The sequence below is a fragment of the Bidens hawaiensis genome, unplaced genomic scaffold (genome assembly GCF_021521415.1).
Source record: "Bidens hawaiensis isolate Kalapana, Puna unplaced genomic scaffold, B.hawaiensis_p1.1 tig00000296_1, whole genome shotgun sequence".
NCBI lineage: Eukaryota > Viridiplantae > Streptophyta > Magnoliopsida > Asterales > Asteraceae > Bidens > Bidens hawaiensis.
This window is the reverse complement of record NW_027491024.1, coordinates 991,116-1,013,760: the sequence shown is the minus strand read 5'-3', so window position 1 is coordinate 1,013,760 and position 22,645 is coordinate 991,116. Positions and strand designations below refer to the sequence as shown.

The window sequence follows — 22,645 nt, the reverse complement described above, 5'->3', positions numbered from 1 at the left end:
CAAGACTCACCTTAGAGGGACGTCTGCGCAAAGACCAACTGGATCCGCAGGACCAACCATGCTCAGAGACGCGACGTCCTTACGCGCAGTACGCAAGCTGTTCCCGCAGGAAAAGCCTCCCAATGGTGACGTACTCCGCCTGTTCCCGCAGCTACGGATACTAGCCATTGGGAAAGGCTACCCGCACAGCAAGGCTACACGCACAAGGCACTAGCTCTCAAATAATTCAGTAATGTCACCTGAAGAGGGAATGAGCAAGCCGGGAATACTCCCGCCCAAAGCCGGGAAAACTCCCGCCCAAATGAGCCAGTCCGTACGCTACTCGAGGATCTTTTGTACTATACCTGCCAAGGTATGGACAAAAGATCTGACCAAAGCTGCGACAGCTCACTGACAACAGTGTTAGGACATGAAATGTCATATATATGTCCCCAGTTCTATCAGGGTAGGTCGGCGTGAGACTAAAGATAGTGAAACCTAGTTAACGTATTGTAAATGTCAAACGAAAACTGGTTCGATCGAACAAAAGGTTGATTCGATCGAACCAGGCTCATTCGATCGAACAAAGCTTCACTCGATCGAATGAGAGACTCATCCGATCGAATGAGTCTTCGATATATAAACGTTACTTAGGGATTTTCAGAAAGGAGAGCACACATAACACACATACACAGCCGACCTGTTCCCCGGAAATCCTCTCTGCCCGTCAACCCCTTCGGTCCTTTCCTCCGCACCTGGTCGTCATATCATCCTAGGAATTGCTACCGTTTGTGTCGTTGATTACCACCGAGTCGCCGTGTTAGTAGGATTCCGCACTCTAACACGTTGCCCCCGAGAATCGTTGGGAAACCGTCTCCCGATCGGTCCTAACAAAGTGGCATCAGAGCCTTTGGTTCTTGATTCTCGGTAGATTCGTGGTAAAAATCGCGTTTTTAGAGTCAAATTCGTTATTTTTACGTAAAATTTCCGGTAAAATCTTGGTTTTTGGTCTTGTGTTCATCGGTTTTGTGTCAAAAACAGTTAATATTGTCATATTTTGGTTTTTGATCAAAGGATTTCGTGTTAAAATTCGGGTTTTCGTCAAGAACGTTCTTCGCGTTCTTCGAGTTTTTGGTTGTTTTGATCCGTTTTTGGGTTGGAATTAAGTTGTGTTTATGTTATAAGTTTAAAAATAGTCATAAAGTGGTCCTCGATCGTCAAGATTTCTTGTTTTTGTTTCAAAATCCGAATTTTCGTCAAAATCTTCTAATTTTGGAAAATCCAGATTTCCCGATCGAATCAGTCTATTTTTGGAACCCATTCGATCGAATAGCCCTCCTATTCGATCGAACAAGTTTAAACGTTGACCGAACCAGCTTTTCCCGCCTCAACATACGCTCCCTTCGTTCGATCGAATAAGTCCCAATCATTCGATCGAACCAGTACCCAACCGATCGACTTAGTCACCCATTTGATCAACCCATTCGATCAGTGTCAAATTCGATTGTCATAACCCATCCGATCGACTAAGTCAACATCAGAACCGAACCAAGACCCCATTCGATCGAACTAGTTCCCAATCGATCGAACAAGATACACAACCCGTTTCGTTCGAACCAGATACTTATCCGACCGAACCTAACACCCTATTCGATCGAAAAAGTTCCCATTCGATCGAATCAGCCTCATAACACCAGAACCTTAACCCAAACAGACATTCGATCGAGTCAGCTCACACCCGATCGAATAGACCACTCATCCGATCGAATACAACACATTCGATCAGCAGACTGTTTTTTCAACACTTAGCAAATTTTAAGTGTTTTTCAGTCTTCTCGGAGTTAAGCAAACATGTCTTCAAGTACAAGCACAACCAAGAGGATCCAGTCAATCCTCGAAAGTGACTCGGAATCGGGAAGCTATAACAAGCCTCCTAAGCTAATGGCGTTAAACGAGTTCAACACTTGGAAGACTAGATTCCAGATTCACATAACCGGTGTGAATCCTGGATTATGGGAAGCTGTTCAAACAGCTTGGGTTCATCCGACCAACGACGATGGTGAAGCTTTAAGCTATTTCAGGCTGTCTGATGAACAGAAGACAGCATTTGAAGCTGAAAAGAAGGCTTTCTCACTACTATCACAAGCCCTTTCCAGCGATTTGTTTCACCAGTTCAACCAATTCACTACAGCGTCAACACTATGGAACGCCTTGGTTGAAAGATGTGAAGGGTCGGATTCACTGAGAGATATTCACGCTAGGGAACTAAAGCGTGAATTCGATTTGTTTGGTCCGGAATCAGGAGAAGATATCGAGTCACTGCTGTCGAGATTTTATCATCTCATGTCTGAGCTCAAGGCCTACAACGTTAGAACTACTGGCACTGAGAAAGTGAGATGTCTAGCACAAGGTCTCCCACCCAGTTGGAGCACCTTTCTAACGGTGATGAGAAGAAGTCACCAACTCGAAACAATTCTTCTCTCTGATTTCATTAAAGAGATCAGACAAGAGGATGCTGAACTGAGAGCCTCCTCAAGAAAGCCAAGATCAACACCTGACAAATCGTTATACATGTCAAAATCTCCGTTGTCAGATGTAAATGATCATGCACCGATCAAGACTGCTTTCGTCTCCTCAGTGTCGAATTCAAAGGGGACTGAAACAAGATCGTCTGTTCCACCACCGTCAACTCCCGGTAATGCAAGTACAAACTCCGGAACCAAGCCCATGGAAAAAACAACGTTAAATACAGAGGGCTTGGGAGCTGTAACTGTTGAGGTTGCCAAAGAACACATGGCAACTCTGGGTACGATTATAGAGTCATACAGTTTGATGGTAGCTGGAAAGTTGGGAAATAGTCATCTGGACAGCGATGACTACGAACAATTGGATGAAGACGACATGGAACGCATAGATATTATGTGGGCACTTGGCAGTGCGTTCCGAAGGGCCAAGAAATGGACAAAGAAAACCGGTCAGGCCCTCACTATCAACAACAAATCCAAGTTCGGCTTTGACAAAAACAAAGTCAAATGTTACAACTGTGGTGAACTTGGTCACTTCGCCAAGGAGTGTTCGAAGCCCAGACGGGAAGGTCATCAATACCCTTTCCGAACCACTTCTTCAACATCCACTCCTACTGCTGCTGCTGCAAATGTCAATCTTGAGAGACAACTGGTCACTCAAAACCCAACAGCAACAAACAACATCAACAATGAAACTGCTCTTGCAGTTCAAGGAGATGAGGGTGAAACTTGGAACTTCAACATAAATATGGCTGATCTAGATGGAGACTCAGATTCTGGGTCTGTGGTTTCCTCGAAAAACGAAGCATATATAGTCGAGGAACCAGCTACTGAAGTTCAAGTAGTAGATGCAGAGGCTGAAGTGGTAGTTACGGAGATGAAAGAGGATCATGAGAACGAGTCAAACACTCCTCAAACATCTCAAAGTTCAACAATTCACAAGGAGACTGCTAAGGATGAAGAAGTCAAAGAAGCAGAAATTAAAGTAACTTCTCCATCGTTTTTGGGTAGAGCGGGGAAACTATGCTCCGCGTTCATGGCAGACACTTCATCAAATGCCAAGGTAAGTTCTAACCCTTCAACTCCTAAATCTGTAAATGTTAAATGCTTAAAATGTGAGTTGTATGAACAAGAAATTCAATCTCTAAAAGAGAGAATTGAAGATCTCGAGGCTTACAAACAAGCAGCCTCAAGATCTTTAATGGAACTGACTGACGCGCTTGCACAGAATAAGGCTTGGAAGCAGAAAGAGTCTGTTTTTAAAGAAAAGATTGATGGCCTTAAGCGTCAGAACAAGGAACTTGAAATATGTGTTCTTAATCAACAAGATTCTATCAATTTTCACATAAATAAGAATAATGTTTTGAAAAAAGAATTGGAAAACTTGAAAGCTGATTTTGAATCATTAAATTTCAAATTAAAAAGTTATTCAAATTCATCGTATTTATTAGAACACATTATTCCCGAGTTCCGAGGCAAAAAGGAAAAAGGAGTGGGATACAACAATGTCCCACCCCCGATCCTGAATCAATTTGCAAGCACACCAGGAGCTGTGCCGGATGATGAATCAAATGATTATATACCCGAGGACACAAACCAAATTTCTAAGTCTAAGGGTAAAGAAGTCATTGACCCGGCTCCTGAGTCCAAACAAAATGTTGATGCCACAGACTTAGGTTCTACAACTAAATCGGGCCCACCACCATCTAAGTCAAAGGCAACAACAACAAGAAGTTCTCAGAAGAAAAAGTTTAATCCTAAATCTGAGAAAGTCTATGTGGAACATAGTACCCAGTTTGTAAAGGAGGGTAACGTTAATGAAAAACATAATTTCCCAAAACACCCTCCTAGACAAACTTCACCCCAAAATGTCAAATCCAGGGGGTACTATGATAACAGACAAAACCAGAGTTATTTCTCTCCACCAAGTCAAAGGGGGAGAAACTACTGTTTTTCGTGTGGAGAGGTAGGGCATATAGCAAGATTTTGCTATAAGTACACGGATCCTAAGCAGTACATATCGACTCCGGATCCGAGGTATGTCAAGTCACCTCCTAGGAGGAGACCGACCATTGACATTCAAGGTCAAGAACGGTTTCACACACCGAGGTCGGTTTCTCCTCGGAAACCTCAGCCAATCTCACCACACCAATCCTCAAACCCATCAGTTTCAAAGGTTTCCACTTCGACAAGTGAAACCCAGTCTTCAACCAGCTATCTCAAACATGTTGAGAAGAAGACTGACTTTTGGAAACCAAAGAAAACTAACACTGTTGATAACAACGTCAAATCTGAAAACAGTGTTAATGAGGGTAAATGGATTGAATTGTTCATTCGTGATGAAGATGGAAAACCCAAGACCTTAAGGGCTTGGGTTTCCAATGATATTTAAACCTTTTGTCTTTGTGTGCAGGTTGCTCGATATGATCCAAGATTCAACATGTGGATCATAGACTCAGGAGCTTCCAGGCACATGACTGGAAACATGAATCTTCTTTCAAATGTCAGACAAATAAAAGGAGGTGCAGTTTCCTTTGCAGGAAATCAAGGAGGTTTTATCACGGCCCAAGGAATTGTGTCTAATGGGCGAGTTTCGTTTGAGAAAGTTAATTTCATCAAAGAGTTGGAGAACAACCTGTTGTCCATAAGTCAAATCTGCGACAAAGGTTTCAAAGTAATGTTTGATGAACGAGACTGCCACATCTTGTCTAAGGACGTCAACTTTCCTGAAGACAAAGTTCTAATGTCAGCCGCACGCCAGAGTGATCTCTACATTCTGGATATGGCTAAGGCAGGGTCATCATCTCCAACTGCAACATGTTTTGTGTCCAAGGCATCCGAACGTGATACTGTCATTTGGCATAAACGGATGGGACACATAAACGTCAGGAACATGAACAAGCTGGTGCACAATAGAATGGTTGAGGGAGTCAATCTAAGAAGTTTTCATCTCCCTGATTCATGCGTTCAGTGTAAAGCCGGAAAACAACGAAAAAGGTCCCACAAGTCTAAGAGTTTCCACTCCATTGATATGCCGTTGGAACTTCTACATATGGATCTTTTTGGCCCAATCAGCGTCAAAAGTATTGCTGGGCACTCATACTGTCTAGTGGTCACTGATGAATATTCAAGATTCTCATGGGTGTTTTTCCTAAAAGCGAAGTCTGAAACTTTTGGGTGTATTAGTCTGCTAGTCACGACTCTTGAGTCGCAATACAAGCTGAAGGTTCGAAGAATTCGGTCAGATAACGGTACAGAGTTTAAGAACGCAAACGTTGATACTTACTGCAAAGAAAAAGGCATCGTTCAAGAATTCAGTGCTCCGTATGTTCCACAAATGAACGGGGTTGCTGAAAGGAAAAACCGTACGTTAATCGAGACAGCAAGAACCATGTTAGCTGACTCAGTGTTGCCAGTCACGTTTTGGAATGAGGCAATTGCCAACGCCTGTTTCACACTGAATCGGGTTGGCATTGTCAAGCGCCACGGCAAGACTAGTTTCGAGCTTCTTCAACGTCGAAGGCCTAACTTAGAGCACCTGGAACCATTTGGGGCTCTTTGCACGTTACTCAAAAGGCAAGTTGATAACAAGTTCGAGGAGAAGATTATTAAGGGTTACTTTCTGGGTTATAGCGTTCCTCTCAAAAGGGTCTACAACCGATCAACAAAATTGGTTGAAGAATGGTACCACGTCGATGTTCAACGCTACACAGAACCAGCCAAAGGGACAGGTGAAGACTGGTTGTTTGACTTTGACAAATGGGTCAAGTCATTCAATCTGAATGATGTTGCTATTCAAATGATGTATGAGGCGCAAAATGCACCTCCTGATGAATCACAGCAACGCTCATCTCATCCTGGTCCGTCAACGTCTTCTTCCACAGAGTCAACAGAACAAGTTCTTGAGTCATCTGATTCCGAATCTGAAGATGAAACACCAACAGACTTTGTACGACCGGCACCGACACATGTTATTTCACAACCGTCCTCGTCAAATCAAGATGTGTCTATCACAGATCCGCCTCTAACGTCTACTTCAGAGGCAGCACCACAAACCGCTCCAGTTCCTGAGCCGAACTTAACAAACTTGGAACAAAATGTTGTCGTTCCTGACAATCCGGTTGTTAGGACTGAACGTGATCATCCACAAGACAACATTATAGGGGACATTCAACAGGGTGTCAAAACTCGTCGACAGCTGAATTTTGGTCTCTACACAGAAATGATGGAGTCAGGATTAGTTGCTCTTAATGCCCATGAATGCTTCTTAGCACAAGAAGAACCACACAGCACCACCGATGCGCTGAAAGATCCCAACTGGGTCACAGCCATGCAAGAGGAATTATTGCAGTTTAAAAGACTTGGTGTGTGGAAGCTGGTGGATCTCCCCAAAGGTCAGAAGAAAATTGGCACTAAGTGGGTACTAAAATGTAAACGTGACGATCGTGGAGTGATTGTTCGCAACAAAGCCCGCCTGGTGGTCCAAGGGTTTAGGCAAATCGAAGGCCTAGACTACAATGAGGTATATGCTCCGGTTGCTCGTTTGGAGGCAATCCGGATGTTCTTGGCGTATGCATCTTTCAAGAAATTCAAAGTATATCAGATGGACGTCAAGAGTGCCTTTTTGTACGGTCACATCGAAGAGACCGTATATGTGGCACAACCTCCAGGTTTTGAAGACCCATATCACAAGGACAAAGCCTATCTGCTCAACAAGGCTTTGTACGGTCTTCACCAAGCCCCGAGAGCTTGGTATAAAGAACTATCCAAACACCTTCTGAACAACGGGTTTAGAAGGGGAACCATTGACTGCACGTTATTCTCAAAAGAAAAAGAAGGAGATCTAATTATGGTACAAGTGTACGTGGACGACATCATCTTCGGGTCCACGAATAAAACACTTTGTAAGGAGTTCGAACAAGTGATGAAAGAAAAATTTGAAATGAGCTCCATGGGTGAGATGAAGTTCTTCTTAGGACTTCAAGTTGATCAAAAAGATTCCGGTATCTTCATTCACCAGACAAAATACGTCAATGACATCTTGAAACGGTTTGAGATGTTGAGTTCTTCTTCACAGAGAACTCCTTTAGAGGTTAATCACGGGATTAATCCTGACGAGAAGGGTGAATTGATCAATCCAACTCACTATAGAGGGATCATCGGATCTCTAATGTACCTGACTGCTTCTCGGCCAGACATAATGTTTGCTACGTGTCTCTGTGCACGTTACCAGTCAAAGCCGAAAGTCTCCCATCTGATTGCAGTCAAAAGAATTTTGCGTTATCTGAAGGGTACTCCAGATTGGGGTCTTTGGTATCCTTATGATGATAACTTTGATCTACATGCGTACAGTGATTCGGACTATGGTGGTTGTAAACTCGATTACAAATCAACAACAGCAGGATGTCAGTTCTTTGGAAGTCGTTTAGTAACGTGGCAATGCAAAAAGCAGACGTCAGTCTCCACTTCAACAGCTGAGGCGGAATATATTGCGGCTGCCAGTTGCTGTTCTCAAGTTATTTGGATTCAGCAACAAATGCGTGACTACGGTATTGAATGCTCTACTACTCCCATATATATTGATAATTCTGCTGCAATTTCAATTACCAAAAATCCGGTTCATTTTAGCAAAACGAAGCACATCGAAATTCGATATCACTTCCTTCGTGACTGCTACGAAAAGAAGTTAATCGATGTGATAAAAATCCCCACTCAGGAACAACGCGCTGATCTCTTCACTAAAGCATTTGATAAACCACGGTTTTTATATTTACTAGAGATCAACGGCGTTAAACGTATATCAGATGATGTTCCTGAAGATATCATTTAAATTGTTTTCATTTTTCTTTTCTTAAAAATTTAAAAAAAAAAAAAAAAAAAATCCAAAAAGATTTTGTTTTTTATAAATTCTAGGGGGAGAAAAGGTTCAAGAAAAACCAAAAACAATATAAAATACAAAAACCCAAAAACATTAAAAAATTTTTCAAAATTTTGAGAAGTTGATCTTGTTACAAGAAAGGTGATAGTACACAGACGCTATCATACTGAGACATCAAAAAGATTTGCTATTTCTGTACAGCTTATTTTCATTTTTCTTATATTAAATTTTTATACATCACTATCGCTTAAAATTATGTCGGTTACCTCAGTTTGATGGACACATTTTCGGATGTGTTTTGGTCCTTATTTCTACTAGTAGATTATGAGGATAGCCATTAACCAGATGACTGAAAGTGATCGGGGCGGGTTTTGATGGTTTTTATTCTTTCGCTGAAAAATAGTCGGTTATACTTAGTTAGAAGGACACATACTCGTATGTGGTCGGTCCAGTTGATCCATTGGATCTTCAGGATAGCCGTTTACCTGAAGACTTTGACTTGATCGGGGCGAAATAATTTAAACGTTTTTTTAAAGACATTCATTTATATTCAGAAAATGAGAAATTGATCCAACCTTGGAAAATGATAGATATACTGATTCTGTGTGCTTAACTAGTGAAGTTATTAGGCTTAAAAGGCTTTAGAACAGTCATTGTGTGTCATGGTAGCTTTTTATGGTGCGTAAAAGTAGATGTGATACAAACTAAATCTACTCGATTTTACGTGGAAACTCCTTAAGAGTTTTGTTTGTCTTCATATATATCTTTCCGAATGATAGGCAGAAAAGCGATTACCCAGTCATACACGAGCCCATAAGTGTTCTGATTCCCGTAAAGATAGTGCATGAAGAAACTGCAGTGATCCAGATTCGGGACTTGCAATTGTTTTACTACTCTGAAGTCTATGTAACATTCAAAAAAAAAAAAAAAAAAAAAAAAAAAAAAAAAAAAAAAAAAAAAAAAAAAATTGATTCTTTATGAGTTATTGAAACATTCTAGAGTTAATAATGTCAAGACTTCTCAATTATGGAGTAAGAAAGAAAACGGGAAGCAGATGAAGACACTTACAACCTTAATCAGACACTATGGGTCAAAGTCAATTCGGGGTGACTTGGGGAAAGCCAAATACGCTTTGAGAATAGATAGGAGGCATCATAATCTCTGAGTTGTTATTCACTTAAATTTTGAGACATAATTGAACCTAACTCGTATCACAGAAACGATGAAAACCATTTTAAGTTATTTTCATGCTCATAACCTGTTTCTTTATGTCATAATACAGCTCAACACGGATCTATGTGACAGTCACTTAATTAGTATGATTCCTGTTCGGATCTTTCTCACAAAAAGAATATTCATTATGTCTTGTTCAACTTCGTATATTAAAAAAAAAAAAAAAAAAAAAAAAAAAAAAAAAAAAATCTCAAAAAGTCTCAGTAGATAGTCATATACGTCTGTATGATTTCTTATTATAGATCCTTCTCAACCAAAAATAATGTGTTTTAAATTTTTGTACAGATGTTTATTTCAGTTTGAATATTATAAAAAGAAACAAGACAAAAAATTCAAAAACATTTTTAATTTGAATTAATTTTTCTTTAATTTTATTCTGCTTTAATGTCGATGAGAAATCATTGTGACAGGTAGTCTGATCCCTGTCCCTCCCTGTAAATAAATAATTAAGATTTTATTTTTGGTTATTTTATTTTATTCTTAATGTTTGAAAGTCGATGAGAAATCATTGTGACAGGTAGTCTGATTCCTGTCTGTTCCTACTAAATGTTTATTCAGTGTGTAGGAATGAAAGAAAAACTCATGCAGGTTGCTAAACGTTTATCTGCGCAACCAAGTGTGTAATGAGAGAAGGAAGAAGTTGCAATAAAACCGAAGTTGGTTGGACCTGATATTTTCTGTGTGTTTACTAACGTTTTATGATCTTTATGTTCTACAGGAACTGAGCTCACAAAATCGGAAAATTTCTATGCTAACTAACCAAATGTCAAAAGTTTAAGTTTTCTTGCAGGTTCAAAAGCACCGTGATCGATGACGGGGAATAAGAAGTTTAAAAGTCAAATTTTTCTAAAACTTTTCCTCATTCGATCGAACATGTAGCCATTCGATCGAGTCAGTCAATCGAATGTGCCAAATCGATCGGATAAGTTATTGTGAAAAATCAGTTTGAGGGAAGAAATCCATCCGATCGAATAGTGTGTCTCATTCGATCGGATGAGTCAAGCGAACAAGTTTATTCGATCGGATGAGTCAAAAATCTGTATAAATAGCAGAAGTCATTCGATCGGACATTTTCATCCGAAAAGAATTTGAAATTTCCCTCTCAAAATCGATCGTGCTAAAACCTCTTTTTGATCCGACCAGTTTATTCACTTTTTCGCGTAGATTTCAAAAATGTAAGTTTTATTGATTTTCGTCCGCGTTTCGATAGGTTTTCGGGCCGTTTTTGGTGTCGGAAACGGTCCCGACAATAAAACTGAGTTTTTTTTTGTTTTCGGGTCATGAGGGTCATTGGAAAACATGTAAACAACATCTTTCAATGTTTCGCACATGTTGATTGTGGTTAATCGGTCGAAAAACCGATTCGGGTCTCGTTGAAATCTGGGTTCTGGTTGAAGGAATCGAATGAGTCCATTCGATCGAACCAGTCTAAATCGATCGAATATATGTCTCACTCGATCGGATGATTAGTTCATTCGATCGAATCCTTTATAATTCGATCGAACCAGTCCAGAAGTTTAAAAAAAAAAAAAAAAAAAAAAAAAAAAAAAAAAAAAAAAAAAAAAAAAAAATTTTTTTTTTTAACAAATTCAGTCTTTTAGATATCTGTCTGTTTTAACATGTCTATGTATACAGATTCAATGGCTGAAGCTGCACAGGTTATTGCTCCGTACAAAACGTCGATCAAACACAACATTGTGGCATTTTTAGATGAAAAATCAAGTCACGGCAAGGACTTTGCGCAGATGATTAAGTTTTTAAAGAGGTCAAGGATCTTCATTCCTATCTCAAGGATCGTTGAGCCGATAATGTCGGTTCAACAGGAGTTTTGGAGAAACGCCACGCACGACAAGTCCGTCGAGCCGTCGGTGATACGCTCCACAGTCCGAGGGCATCAAATTGTTGTTTCTGCCCAGATTCTTAGAGATGTCTGCGGGTTTGCAGATACAGACTCTGACCCGACCACATTACATCCTGCAGCAACGAGAGGATGTTTCGCACGCATGAAGTATGACGGCGATCTCAATGCCGGTCTGCTTCTCAAAGCAAATTTGTGCCCAGAATTCAAATATCTGGCGCACGTGGTGATGCACTGTCTGGGTCCTCAACGTACAAGTTTTGATAAGATAAGGGAGAGCATGCAATTCACCGTGGCAGCACTCGTGATGAACCGCCCCTTCAATTTCTCTCAAATGACATTCAGTCACATGGTGGAAAACATCACCATAAAACAAGGGGCGGGTGAGAAGTTTCTACGGTACCCGAGGTTTGTGCAGATGATAGTTGATGACCAGGCACCGGGGCTGTTGAAAGAAAATGACGGAGATGTGGTAAAGCTAGACCACATGAAGAATGAGACTTTGAACCGTCTCAAGTCGTACAAGGATCGTCCAACAAGGCCCCCACACAAACGTTGTTTTGGGCATGTGGCGAATCCGTTTTATCAGGCTCCACCAAAGAGGAAGTGGAGGAACACCTCAAGTGACTCAGATGTCGAGGACCTTCCGTATCAGAAAACCAGTGATGAATCAGACACTGAAGAGGAAGTAGTCCCTGAGGACACCAGGACTGATGCAGAGAAGGAAGCTGATACCTACTTAAATGTTGAAGATTTGGAAACCGGTGAAGAAGTAGTGTTTGAGGAGCAGCCTGCTGATCAACCGACAGGTGAAGAAAGGCCGGCGAAGAGACAAAAGAGGAAGGTTACTCGAAAGTACAGGAATTTATTTCCCAGCCAACCTCGTCCCGCAATGTTACCATCAGTTGGGACCTCTTCTACTGCTCCTCCAGCACAACAAGCTCCTCCTCCAACACCTCAGTCCGCACCGCCACCTCCTCCTCAACCTCAACAGGAGATCTCCCTCCCTCCCAAGGTCGCTTCTGAAATTGCCGACCTGCACAAGGCGATGATGCAGATGTTCATGTTCAGGACACAGCAGGAAGAGCATAACAGAATCAGAGATGAACAAATGGCTCAACTTCAAGCTGACAACGACAGGTTGAAGATTGAGAACACTCAGCTCACTGCTACTGTTGCTGAACAGGGATCTGCTATCACAGAGCTCAAAGAGTCAAATCAAAGCCTGGTAGAGTCCAATAAAAGCCTTGTGGAGTCAAACAGAAACCTTGAAGCTAAGGTGACTGAGCTTAAAGGAGACGTTCTTCGTCTGGAAGGTCCAGCTAATGTTGATGTGGACACCGACGAGCTGAACTCAGATGATGATGAAGGTGAAGGTAACTGAGTGATTTTTGAGTGAATGTAGTGAGGATTTTAATGTTTAAATCTTGTAATCCTTATTTATATTCCATTGTCATATGTAATTGTTTTGTACTTAACGTTTATGATATTACATATGTTTATTTAAAAAAAAAAAAAAAAATTTTTTTTTTTTTTTTTTTTACTGTGTTGTGATTATTAATCAAGCAGGTGATGCTGATACATCAAATGTCCAACCGCTGCAGTCAAAAACAGCAGCGGAGTTTTTCACGTATCTCTTGGACAACCCAGATGAACAGCAAATCTTCTCAAGTGGAGACTTGGAAGAAGGTGAGATTTCGCACAATTTCACGGAAGAAGAGCTAGAGCAAATGTTCGAGTTTTCAAACGAAGAAACAGGCAAAGTTCTGGCCTTGCCTTCAACAGAATCCACATCTGCTGCAGCTGCTTCAACCGACTCACCATCACCGACGGCCGCTGATCCGACACAAGTCGATCCTCCTCACTTCGAAGATGTCGAAATAGAAGACTTGACAAGGGAAGAATATCCTGAGTACTACACGTCGCAAACTGACGATATTCCCAACTCATCAAGCTTCTTTCAAAACGTAAACGAGGAGGAAGTGCAGAAGAAGGCTGACGAAAGGTCAAATGCTATGAAACAGCCGTCTGAAGCCGATCAAGCCGAATTTAAAGACAAAACAGAAGAATGCAAGAAAGCGTTCAATGCAATTCTTGAAAAGATCAGGTCTAAACGCCAAGCGAAACCGACCATTCCTCACACAAAGTCATATGATACTAAGGGTCGGAGAACCTCTGGAGAAATCCTAGCTTGGGCGTGTCTGAAAGACCTGAACTGCGTAGCTGTCAAAAGGGAAAAGGGGGTTGAGTACTATCAACGAATCACAGACTTGAAGACTCTTCCAACTTACGATCTTAATCGTCTTAATTACCTGGACATGCTATACGCAAGCTCATCTCCATTCGCATCGTACTATCAGAGTGTATTACGAAAGGAATACAACTCAAAATGGAGATTGATTACACCGCAAAGGCCAAAGCGTTATACAAGTAAAAAGGAGATCGATCCGATCACCAACAGGCCGAAAGTCATTTTGAAGTACATGCCACCACTTACAATGAAGAAGATTCCGCTACGAAAGATGAAGCAGGACTTCTACAAATCGTTCAGGCATTGGTACTACGACGGAAGACTACATGAAGCAGTTATAGTGCTCAACGACAATGGTAATTGGAGCACAATCCGCATTTTTGATCCTATGTGGCTCACCAACTTGTCAAGGGAGGATGTTTTTACTCTATACAAGACAGAAATTCTTTATGCCCCCGATGACATGGAGCAAGCGCTAAAGTACAGAAATGTCATTAGGATCTGTTTTGCCTATGACATACATGCAGGATCTAACTGGAAGGAACAACAGAAGAAATATACACAGGGAACCAGTGATTAATTGTTATATGTTTTGTTTATTTGGTTTCTTTGTAATTCAAAGTTTTATCTTCTGGTTGTAATTGTTTTTGGAGTGATTTTAATATACTTTGGAATATTGTGCTAGATTATGCTTTACTTTCATGTTTGATAATCTACTACAACTGTGCTTAAATGTTAATCTTATATTCCATTTGACAGCATCTCATGATATGTGGAACCTATGGTAAGTCTGACGGACTGCACCATTGGATCGTGAGATAACTCCATGAAGACAGGAGTTTGGTGGATGCAATGAGGGCACCACTAGCTTTGAGAACAGAGAGGGAGAGATAACTCCTAGGGGGAGTTGCAGTCGAGCAAGAAATCTCGATTGGTTAAAACATAAATAGAACTGGCTCCAAGGGGGAGTTTGTTAGGACATGAAATGTCATATATATGTCCCCAGTTCTATCAGGGTAGGTCGGCGTGAGACTAAAGATAGTGAAACCTAGTTAACGTATTGTAAATGTCAAACGAAAACTGGTTCGATCGAACAAAAGGTTGATTCGATCGAACCAGGCTCATTCGATCGAACAAAGCTTCACTCGATCGAATGAGAGACTCATCCGATCGAATGAGTCTTCGATATATAAACGTTACTTAGGGATTTTCAGAAAGGAGAGCACACATAACACACATACACAGCCGACCTGTTCCCCGGAAATCCTCTCTGCCCGTCAACCCCTTCGGTCCTTTCCTCCGCACCTGGTCGTCATATCATCCTAGGAATTGCTACCGTTTGTGTCGTTGATTACCACCGAGTCGCCGTGTTAGTAGGATTCCGCACTCTAACACGTTGCCCCCGAGAATCGTTGGGAAACCGTCTCCCGATCGGTCCTAACAAACAGTACGACGAGCAGCACGCTCTAGTACTTAATGTCACTATCAGCCGCTGCCTACTCACCAACCCTTGTCGTGGCACGTGCATAGCCTGCAGTTGGTGGAAAAGGAATAGTACACATCCGGCCATGTCACTATCAGCCGCTGCCTACCCACCAACCACCAGCACGGCACGTGCGTAGCCCACAGTTGGTAGAAAAGGAATATAATACAGCCGGCTGTACCTTTTTGGACACCTACCTTCGGCTATAAATACTCCAACACCTTGGAACGGTATCATCATCTTCTCTCTAGCTATTTCTCTTAATATACACTTATATTCAAGAGCAATCTAGTCTGATTCTCACGCCGGAGGGTGGTCACAAGGAGGTACCCCCCCTTCTCAGTGACGAGCTCACGGTGTCTGTTTTGCAGGTCATCAGAAGAATAACCATCTTGCCGGACCTAACCCTCGTGGGAAACATCTATTCAACCCCCAGATTATCCGTAATCTGCCGGGGTCCATTAGTGTTTCTTCAGCAGGGTAGAAGATGCAAAAGTCAAATGACAAATAAGATTTAATATTTGATTGAGTATGGGTAATATTTTATTTTAATTGAGGGTAATGTTTTTGGTAGATTGACCAAGACACTTACATCATCTCCAAATAGTTGATGTTGTCTTATATTTTAAATTATAATAAAGTCATGAGTTTAATAAGGGTGGGTCATGTTACTTGGATGTTATCAATTTGTTTGTAGTTAAATTCCACACAAATGAAGTGGGTATATGGGTATTGCAAGAATTGAGATGAGTTATATATTTGGGTTTAGGATTTAAATGCTCATTAAATTACAAATCAATAATATTAAATGTTAACTGAAAGCTAATTATGAATAACTTAAATTTAGATGCATTTGGATGTTTAGCCATCCAATGGTTGAATAAAGTGAGTTCATGTATTCTTAACGTATAGCATTACATACTTGTATGTACATATATATTTGCTAGTAATAAACCTTAACACTTGAAGATCCATAGAATTTTAAACTTCCTAGATCGTTCATATATATGTTCGAGTCATTGAAAATTATCACCAACATCCGTGTTAGTCGGACCAAATCCGAAATTTTAAGTAATTTAAATAAATAAAAATAAATTACTTGTATGCAATGTATCATGCATATGCGGCCTATGCTAGACTCGGCGTGATTAAACTTAACAAAGTCTAATCATGTGGGAATTAACGTTAAGAAATCACAATTAAGCATTTTACGGAAAATGACCTGTTTTACGGAGTGTCACAAAACTGACATACGTCCACGGGTGGCAACTAGGTATTTCTTTTATTGAGTTACAAAAGATTACAAATACATAACGTCAAATATATAGAGATACGACTAGGGTTTGTATCTTATTAAACAAGAAACCCAAACCGGGTCGGGCTTCGATCTGGCCACCCTACACCCATCTGCCATTTGGACTTCAAATAATAAACCGGGCCAACAAGGCCTACGAACCCAACACTTTGAACCTTGTTTCATACGCCCCGCTATGGTTTAATGTCCCTTTAGCGCCTATATATATATATATATATATATATATATATATATATATATGAAAAATACATGTTGAAATCCCATTCAAGTTGCGAAAAGCCCCACAAACTCTCTTTTATGGTTGTCATTGGGCCACAAAGTCCTTTTTTGCTTTCAATATTTTATAATCATAAGGGTATTTATATATTTCCCCCAATTGTCCTTAATCTAGGTACCCCCTATCTAACTTAAACACACTTATCTTATCTACATCATCATCATCATACTCAGTATATCCCATCAATAGGAAAGCTATGGTAGGGCCTAAGGATGGTAAGATATATATAACCTTACCTCTACCCCATAGGGATAGACAGACTGCTTCCAGTGAGACCCCCGGCTCGATAGCAGTTCTGTATCAAGCCTTGGACATAAGGCACATAGCACTCAATCATCGGGACACCGGTTGATTGGTGCATGTACTCTTATTTTTCGGCTATCAACGCCACCACATGATGCCTGATTAACCTTCTGCCACTTTTAACGTTATTGTTTTACGAGATTAGAAAAATAACTTCAAAATTAGTGCAATTTCACTTTTGCCCATGCGAGAGTTCACACATATATTAACTGATATATTAATTATTGAGCTCTATCGATGGAAACGGTAAACACTACCTTTCAACGAAATATATTAACTGAACATACCTGAAGTTGGATAAAAGCTTCTGCTTGAGTAACAAAAATCTAATATCTTTTATGCTCAAGTTACCCACAATCTTCTTTGTTGGGCCTTCGACAATCGGTAGACCTCCAATTTCGTTATCTTTCATTTTCTTGAAAGCTTCAAGAATTAGTTCATCACTTTGACTGCTAACAACCTTAGCATGAAAAACTTTGATCATCAAAATTAACCCTTGAACGTACAATAAAACTGGTAAAATGACAACTCTAACCTTATCTTTTGAAACGAAAGGAAGGCCCAACTCAGTTATAGGATGCACAGAGATGGCATCAAACCAGTCTCTTCCTTTGCATTGTTCAAGACCTTGAACAACTGCAGACTGAGTTATAAAGTTTTTAATCATGGGATTACCGGGCTCTATAACAGGCACATTTCTCAGCCGATACTTCGAAAGCAGCAACAGCACACTCAACATAGAACTATCTGTGAAATATAAGGGGCCCAACGGTAACCTTTCACAATGGATTTCACCTGTGAAATAAACACATGCCACTCATTTTCTATATTGCAACAGACAAAAAAACATGCTTTTTAAGGTATGAGTTTGAACTCACTTGCGTAGACTTAAAAGGCTCTTCCTGGAGGATAATTTTATAAAAATCCTCCCCCAATTCATCAGCTGCGGTTGGTGCGTCTTTTCCCATTCCTTTGTCAGCAGCAACACCGCCAGCAACGGCTGCACCGACTGCAGCAACAGTTAGACCGGCTGCAGCAACCGGGCCGGTGGCACCTAATGCAATAGCTCCAAGAGTGCTTGCAGCTCCAGCACCTAGTCCCGCAGCAGTTGCTGATGTGGCGGTTAACGCAGCAGCTGCCAAATCTGCGGTTTCCAACACCCACAAAACTATGGTGGAGTAATCCAGGATTCCGAGGTATCTCTCTTTCCAGTCTGTTGTGTCTCCCGCATCCGGATTCTTCACTGGTGCTGATAATATATTGGATTCTGATAGAATCTTGACCGCATCGGCTATTGTGGTGTCTGCTTGAATTTCAATCACTACAAAGAGAATAACCTTTTATCTTTTCTACTACAGGCTATGTAATAATTGCTAGCATGTGTTATTGGATATACAACTATTATAATGTGTACATGTATAGTTTCTTTTATAAATAGCCATTTGGATCATTGACCCACCCGGTCATCTCTATTCCATCATAGGTGAGAAACCTCTGTACCTCCTATTTATTTCTCCAAGACCTCCCTTTCACTTTTTTTAAAATGAAGTCTTTGGGTGTCTCACTATATAGTTGATTAATAACATATTATATAGCATGTGTAATATAGAATATATAAGTTACTGTAACTGTTGATTAATAATATATAAATTCCGTAATTCCATTATTCGATCTATATTAATGTGTTGTCCATCATGAAAATCATTTCAACAGTAAACGATTGAAAATCTTGCTATTAGGCCTTCAATCTAAAAAGATGTTTGATGTATTGCATATGAAATTAAAGGAATGATTGGTATTATATATACTTGAGAAAATATCGATATCAATATATATATAAAAAATGTAATATTCATACGATTAATATCAGTGAATTGAATAATTAATAATTTACCTTTGCCTCTAGGTACTAGAGGAAAGGATGAAACTGGGATCTTTGAGAAAGCAGTAGTTAATTTGTCCTGTAATGAAGGAGACAGTTTCTTCCTGCTTTGAACCAACTCAAAGTAGGCATCATACTCTGATTTTTCTCCTCCTTTTCCTTTAGATTTTGCATCTGACATGTTTGCCTCTTACCACTATATATATTATATTATACTCCGTATTATCTAGCACAACAAAAAACAAACATGAAATATTACCGAAAATAATAAAGAAAAAACATGGTTACAACAAGATGCATAAAGATATATTGATAGATTTTGTGATATAATAATTTTGAAAGAAGAAGCATTCTACCTTGTGTTCTCTGCAGGCTGATTAGTAGGATCTGAAATGAAATGTATAAGGAAAGAAGAAGAAGAAGATGATGACAGGAAGAAATGATGTTGGTTTGTTGGTGGTTTTGTTCATCTGCCACGTGTAAATGGTGTATGAAGTGACGGGGATGAAAATGAGGCGAATAATTGGTAAAAAATAGAATGAAGTAGTTAACTTTCGCCCCTAAGGTTAGTAATAACTCAACTTTCAGTCCTTTAAGTTTATTCATATATGTCTTCTTTCGATACTTATATTTTCAGTGCTAGCTGTATGATTATAACTTATACCTCAACTAATAGGTGAATTTTGAGAAAATGTAGCTATGAGATTTCTAATATACCCGATAATATCGACTCATTTATTATATGCTTGACAAACCTAATATAATATTTATGTATGGTAATATGGTATACATTAAAAGATATAATATTCTAAATATGTTATATTAACAGTATTCAATTTTTCACACAAGTTACTAGTTTTCACTCCGGAAAAAATCAATTCATGAGACCATGACTTTTCACTTTCCAATATTTTCATATCTAATTTTTAATTTCCAAAATATCGCCCTCAAGACTTCGGTTCCTCTGTATTCGCCAATGTTTTCATAACAGGTTCGGACATCGAACCGGACGCGTTACTGGTTTAGTGGTCGGACCGGTTGAACCGGTTGGCTCGGATTATGAATCGGATAACACTATCAATTATTTAGATATATACAATATGTAAAATATAACAAAAAATCAAGATATTTAGGGAAACAAATAAAGAAAAGATTATAATCAAATTATAAACATATTATTAGTCCAGTATCACTAAATCAAAGTTTTTTATGTTAAGTATTTTTTATATATATATATGTTTTTCATTAGTTTACATCATTATATGAGTATATATCTATATTAATATATAAATAGCTACAATAGAAATAAAGTTGTTGCTAGTGTAGATGGTTTAGTCATTTGTTCCCAACCTTCAGGTCCTTAGTTTGATTCCCGGATGCTGCATTGCTTAATTCTAATTATTATTCCTTATATTATTTGCCAGCTGGTTCTTTTTCACAACTCGGACAGGCTCAGTTGCCGGTCGGACCGGCCGGCCCGGTCCGGTTTTATAAACAATGGTATTCGTAAATCATTATTGCATGATAAGAATCACATTGTTTTTTCATGTTTGTCTGAGTATATGTATGCTTGATTCATACCATATATTGTAACCCATCGATGGGTTTTGTGTCGGTATTCATAAGGGGGATTTTTAATAAATTAACGGGTATACCCGATACCCGATGAATAATTGCCCGATAAACACCCGACGGGTTTAGAATGAGTTTTTATAATCGGATATGGGTTTGGGATTACCTAGACACTCCCAAAGCTGGCCCATTGCCATCCCTAATTTCTCGTCAATTTATTTGGGTCAACTTAAATTAAAGAGCATGACAATTTGGATTGGGTACCACAACAATTAATTTTAGCTCTTTTTAATCTAGAGCCTAGACGACTGGTCAACACAAACCATATACCATCCCTCGCAGCGCCGACATGTCTATCATTGTAACATTCGTCATTTTCGGTTTAACTTATATTTATATTTGTATAAAAAAACCCGACCCGCTTTGATTTTTCTGATCCGTCGTTATTAATGAAATATTGGGTTTAATTTATATTTGTTTGTTTACACCTTGTTTGACCAACTTAAAGTATCCACATGCATGAAACTTCTTAAAAGCAACACCATAGTCAACCCTTTACTCTTTCTCTATATAAACAAGGCCAATGCATCCCATTTGGGTTTGCTCATTCATCTCAAACTCTCCCCAATCTAGATCTAAGTATTCTCTCCAAACTTTCTTTCAACCCAAGTGTTCATCTTTAACCTCTTGTTATTTTGACTACTTAAGGTCAAACTAAAGCAAATCTTTGTTTCTAACTAATTCCTATTACTTAAAGCTTGATGTTGCAACATGTAACATCCTAATTTTGATAATAATAAATAAAAGAAACTATGTTTGTTTTAATGCGTGTTAATATTTAATTAAGATTAAATATAATAAAGGAGTATGGACTTGGTTAATGAAAGATGGATTAAAGGGTGGTGATGAGCCTTAGGTCCATGGGCTTAAGAGAGTATAAATACTCCTTAAACCTCCCTAAAACCCTAAAACTCTCATTTCTTATCTTCCAAGTCTCCTACGCACTCAAAACACACACACTAACACCCTTAATATCGGTCGCGACCGAGGAAGAGATCCAAGACCAAAACCGAGCTTGGATTTTGATAGATCGTGACTATACGAGCAAGATACATGCCTAAAGATTCACATCAATCTAACCGTAACCTAACAAGCACCCCAAAGGTACGTTTCACGTGTAAAGGTTATGTTTTTATGAACGGTTTGTCCTAAAACTTGTTATATAAGCTAATCGGGTATGGCAATACCATAAAAACGTAAACTTGATGATTAATATGGACTTAACAAACTTGTTAGTATAATATGGTTCATGTTAAAAACCCTAGATCTAGCCTAAATTAGTTTGGGGACCAATAAAGGTTCGAGCTTTATGGACACCCGGGCTAGATCTTAGGCAAAGGAGGATACGGAAACGTTTAAAGGACTAATATGATACAATGATAGGAGAGTGGATGTTATTATAAGGCGTGAAAATGAAAATAAAAGGTGGTGATATCCAACAGTGGTGTATTCTAATACACGGAGATTCGAATACAATCGTATTATAAAACTATGACCATTCGAATATAAAAGGAAAGAAAGGCATTAAAATTGTACAAGCATCCAGTTTTAATTGAATACAAGGGGGCATTCGATCATGATGGCATTCGAAAACAATCCCCTTGGTCTCTTGGATACAATTTCGTTCGAACACGTAGTCATTCGAATACAAGCCCTCTTGATTCAAAGGAAAAGAAAGAAAAAGAAAAGAACACAATGTATTCGAATACAATGTATTCAAACACAATGTATTCGAACACAATGTATTCGAACACAATGTATTCAAACACAATTGTATTCGAATACAAAAGTGTTCTAATACAGTGTATTCGAATACGATGTATTGGAATATATTGGTATTCGAATACCAAGGAACTCGAATACAATCCCCTTGACTACCTGGATAGAAAATACAAGTCCCATTCTAGGACTATTCGAATACAGAAAGAAAGAAAGATTGTGCAAGTGTTATCCTTTCGAATACATGGGTATTCGAATACAAATTGTATTCTATTATAAGTCCATTCGAATACAAAGTATTCAAATACAA

General features: G+C 39.4%; 1 pseudogene across 1 annotated transcript; it reads right to left on the bottom strand.

Annotated features, from left to right (window-relative positions):
• Positions 1–17,355: 17,355 nt before the first annotated feature.
• Positions 17,356–19,192, bottom strand: LOC143619465 (SNF1-related protein kinase regulatory subunit gamma-1-like; annotated as a pseudogene). The gene is made up of 4 exons (XR_013151188.1): positions 18,997–19,192; positions 17,981–18,423; positions 17,638–17,897; positions 17,356–17,562 (listed from the first exon to the last, which is right to left on the bottom strand). The product of XR_013151188.1 is annotated as an SNF1-related protein kinase regulatory subunit gamma-1-like (transcript).
• Between the last annotated feature and the right edge of the window lie 3,453 nt (positions 19,193–22,645).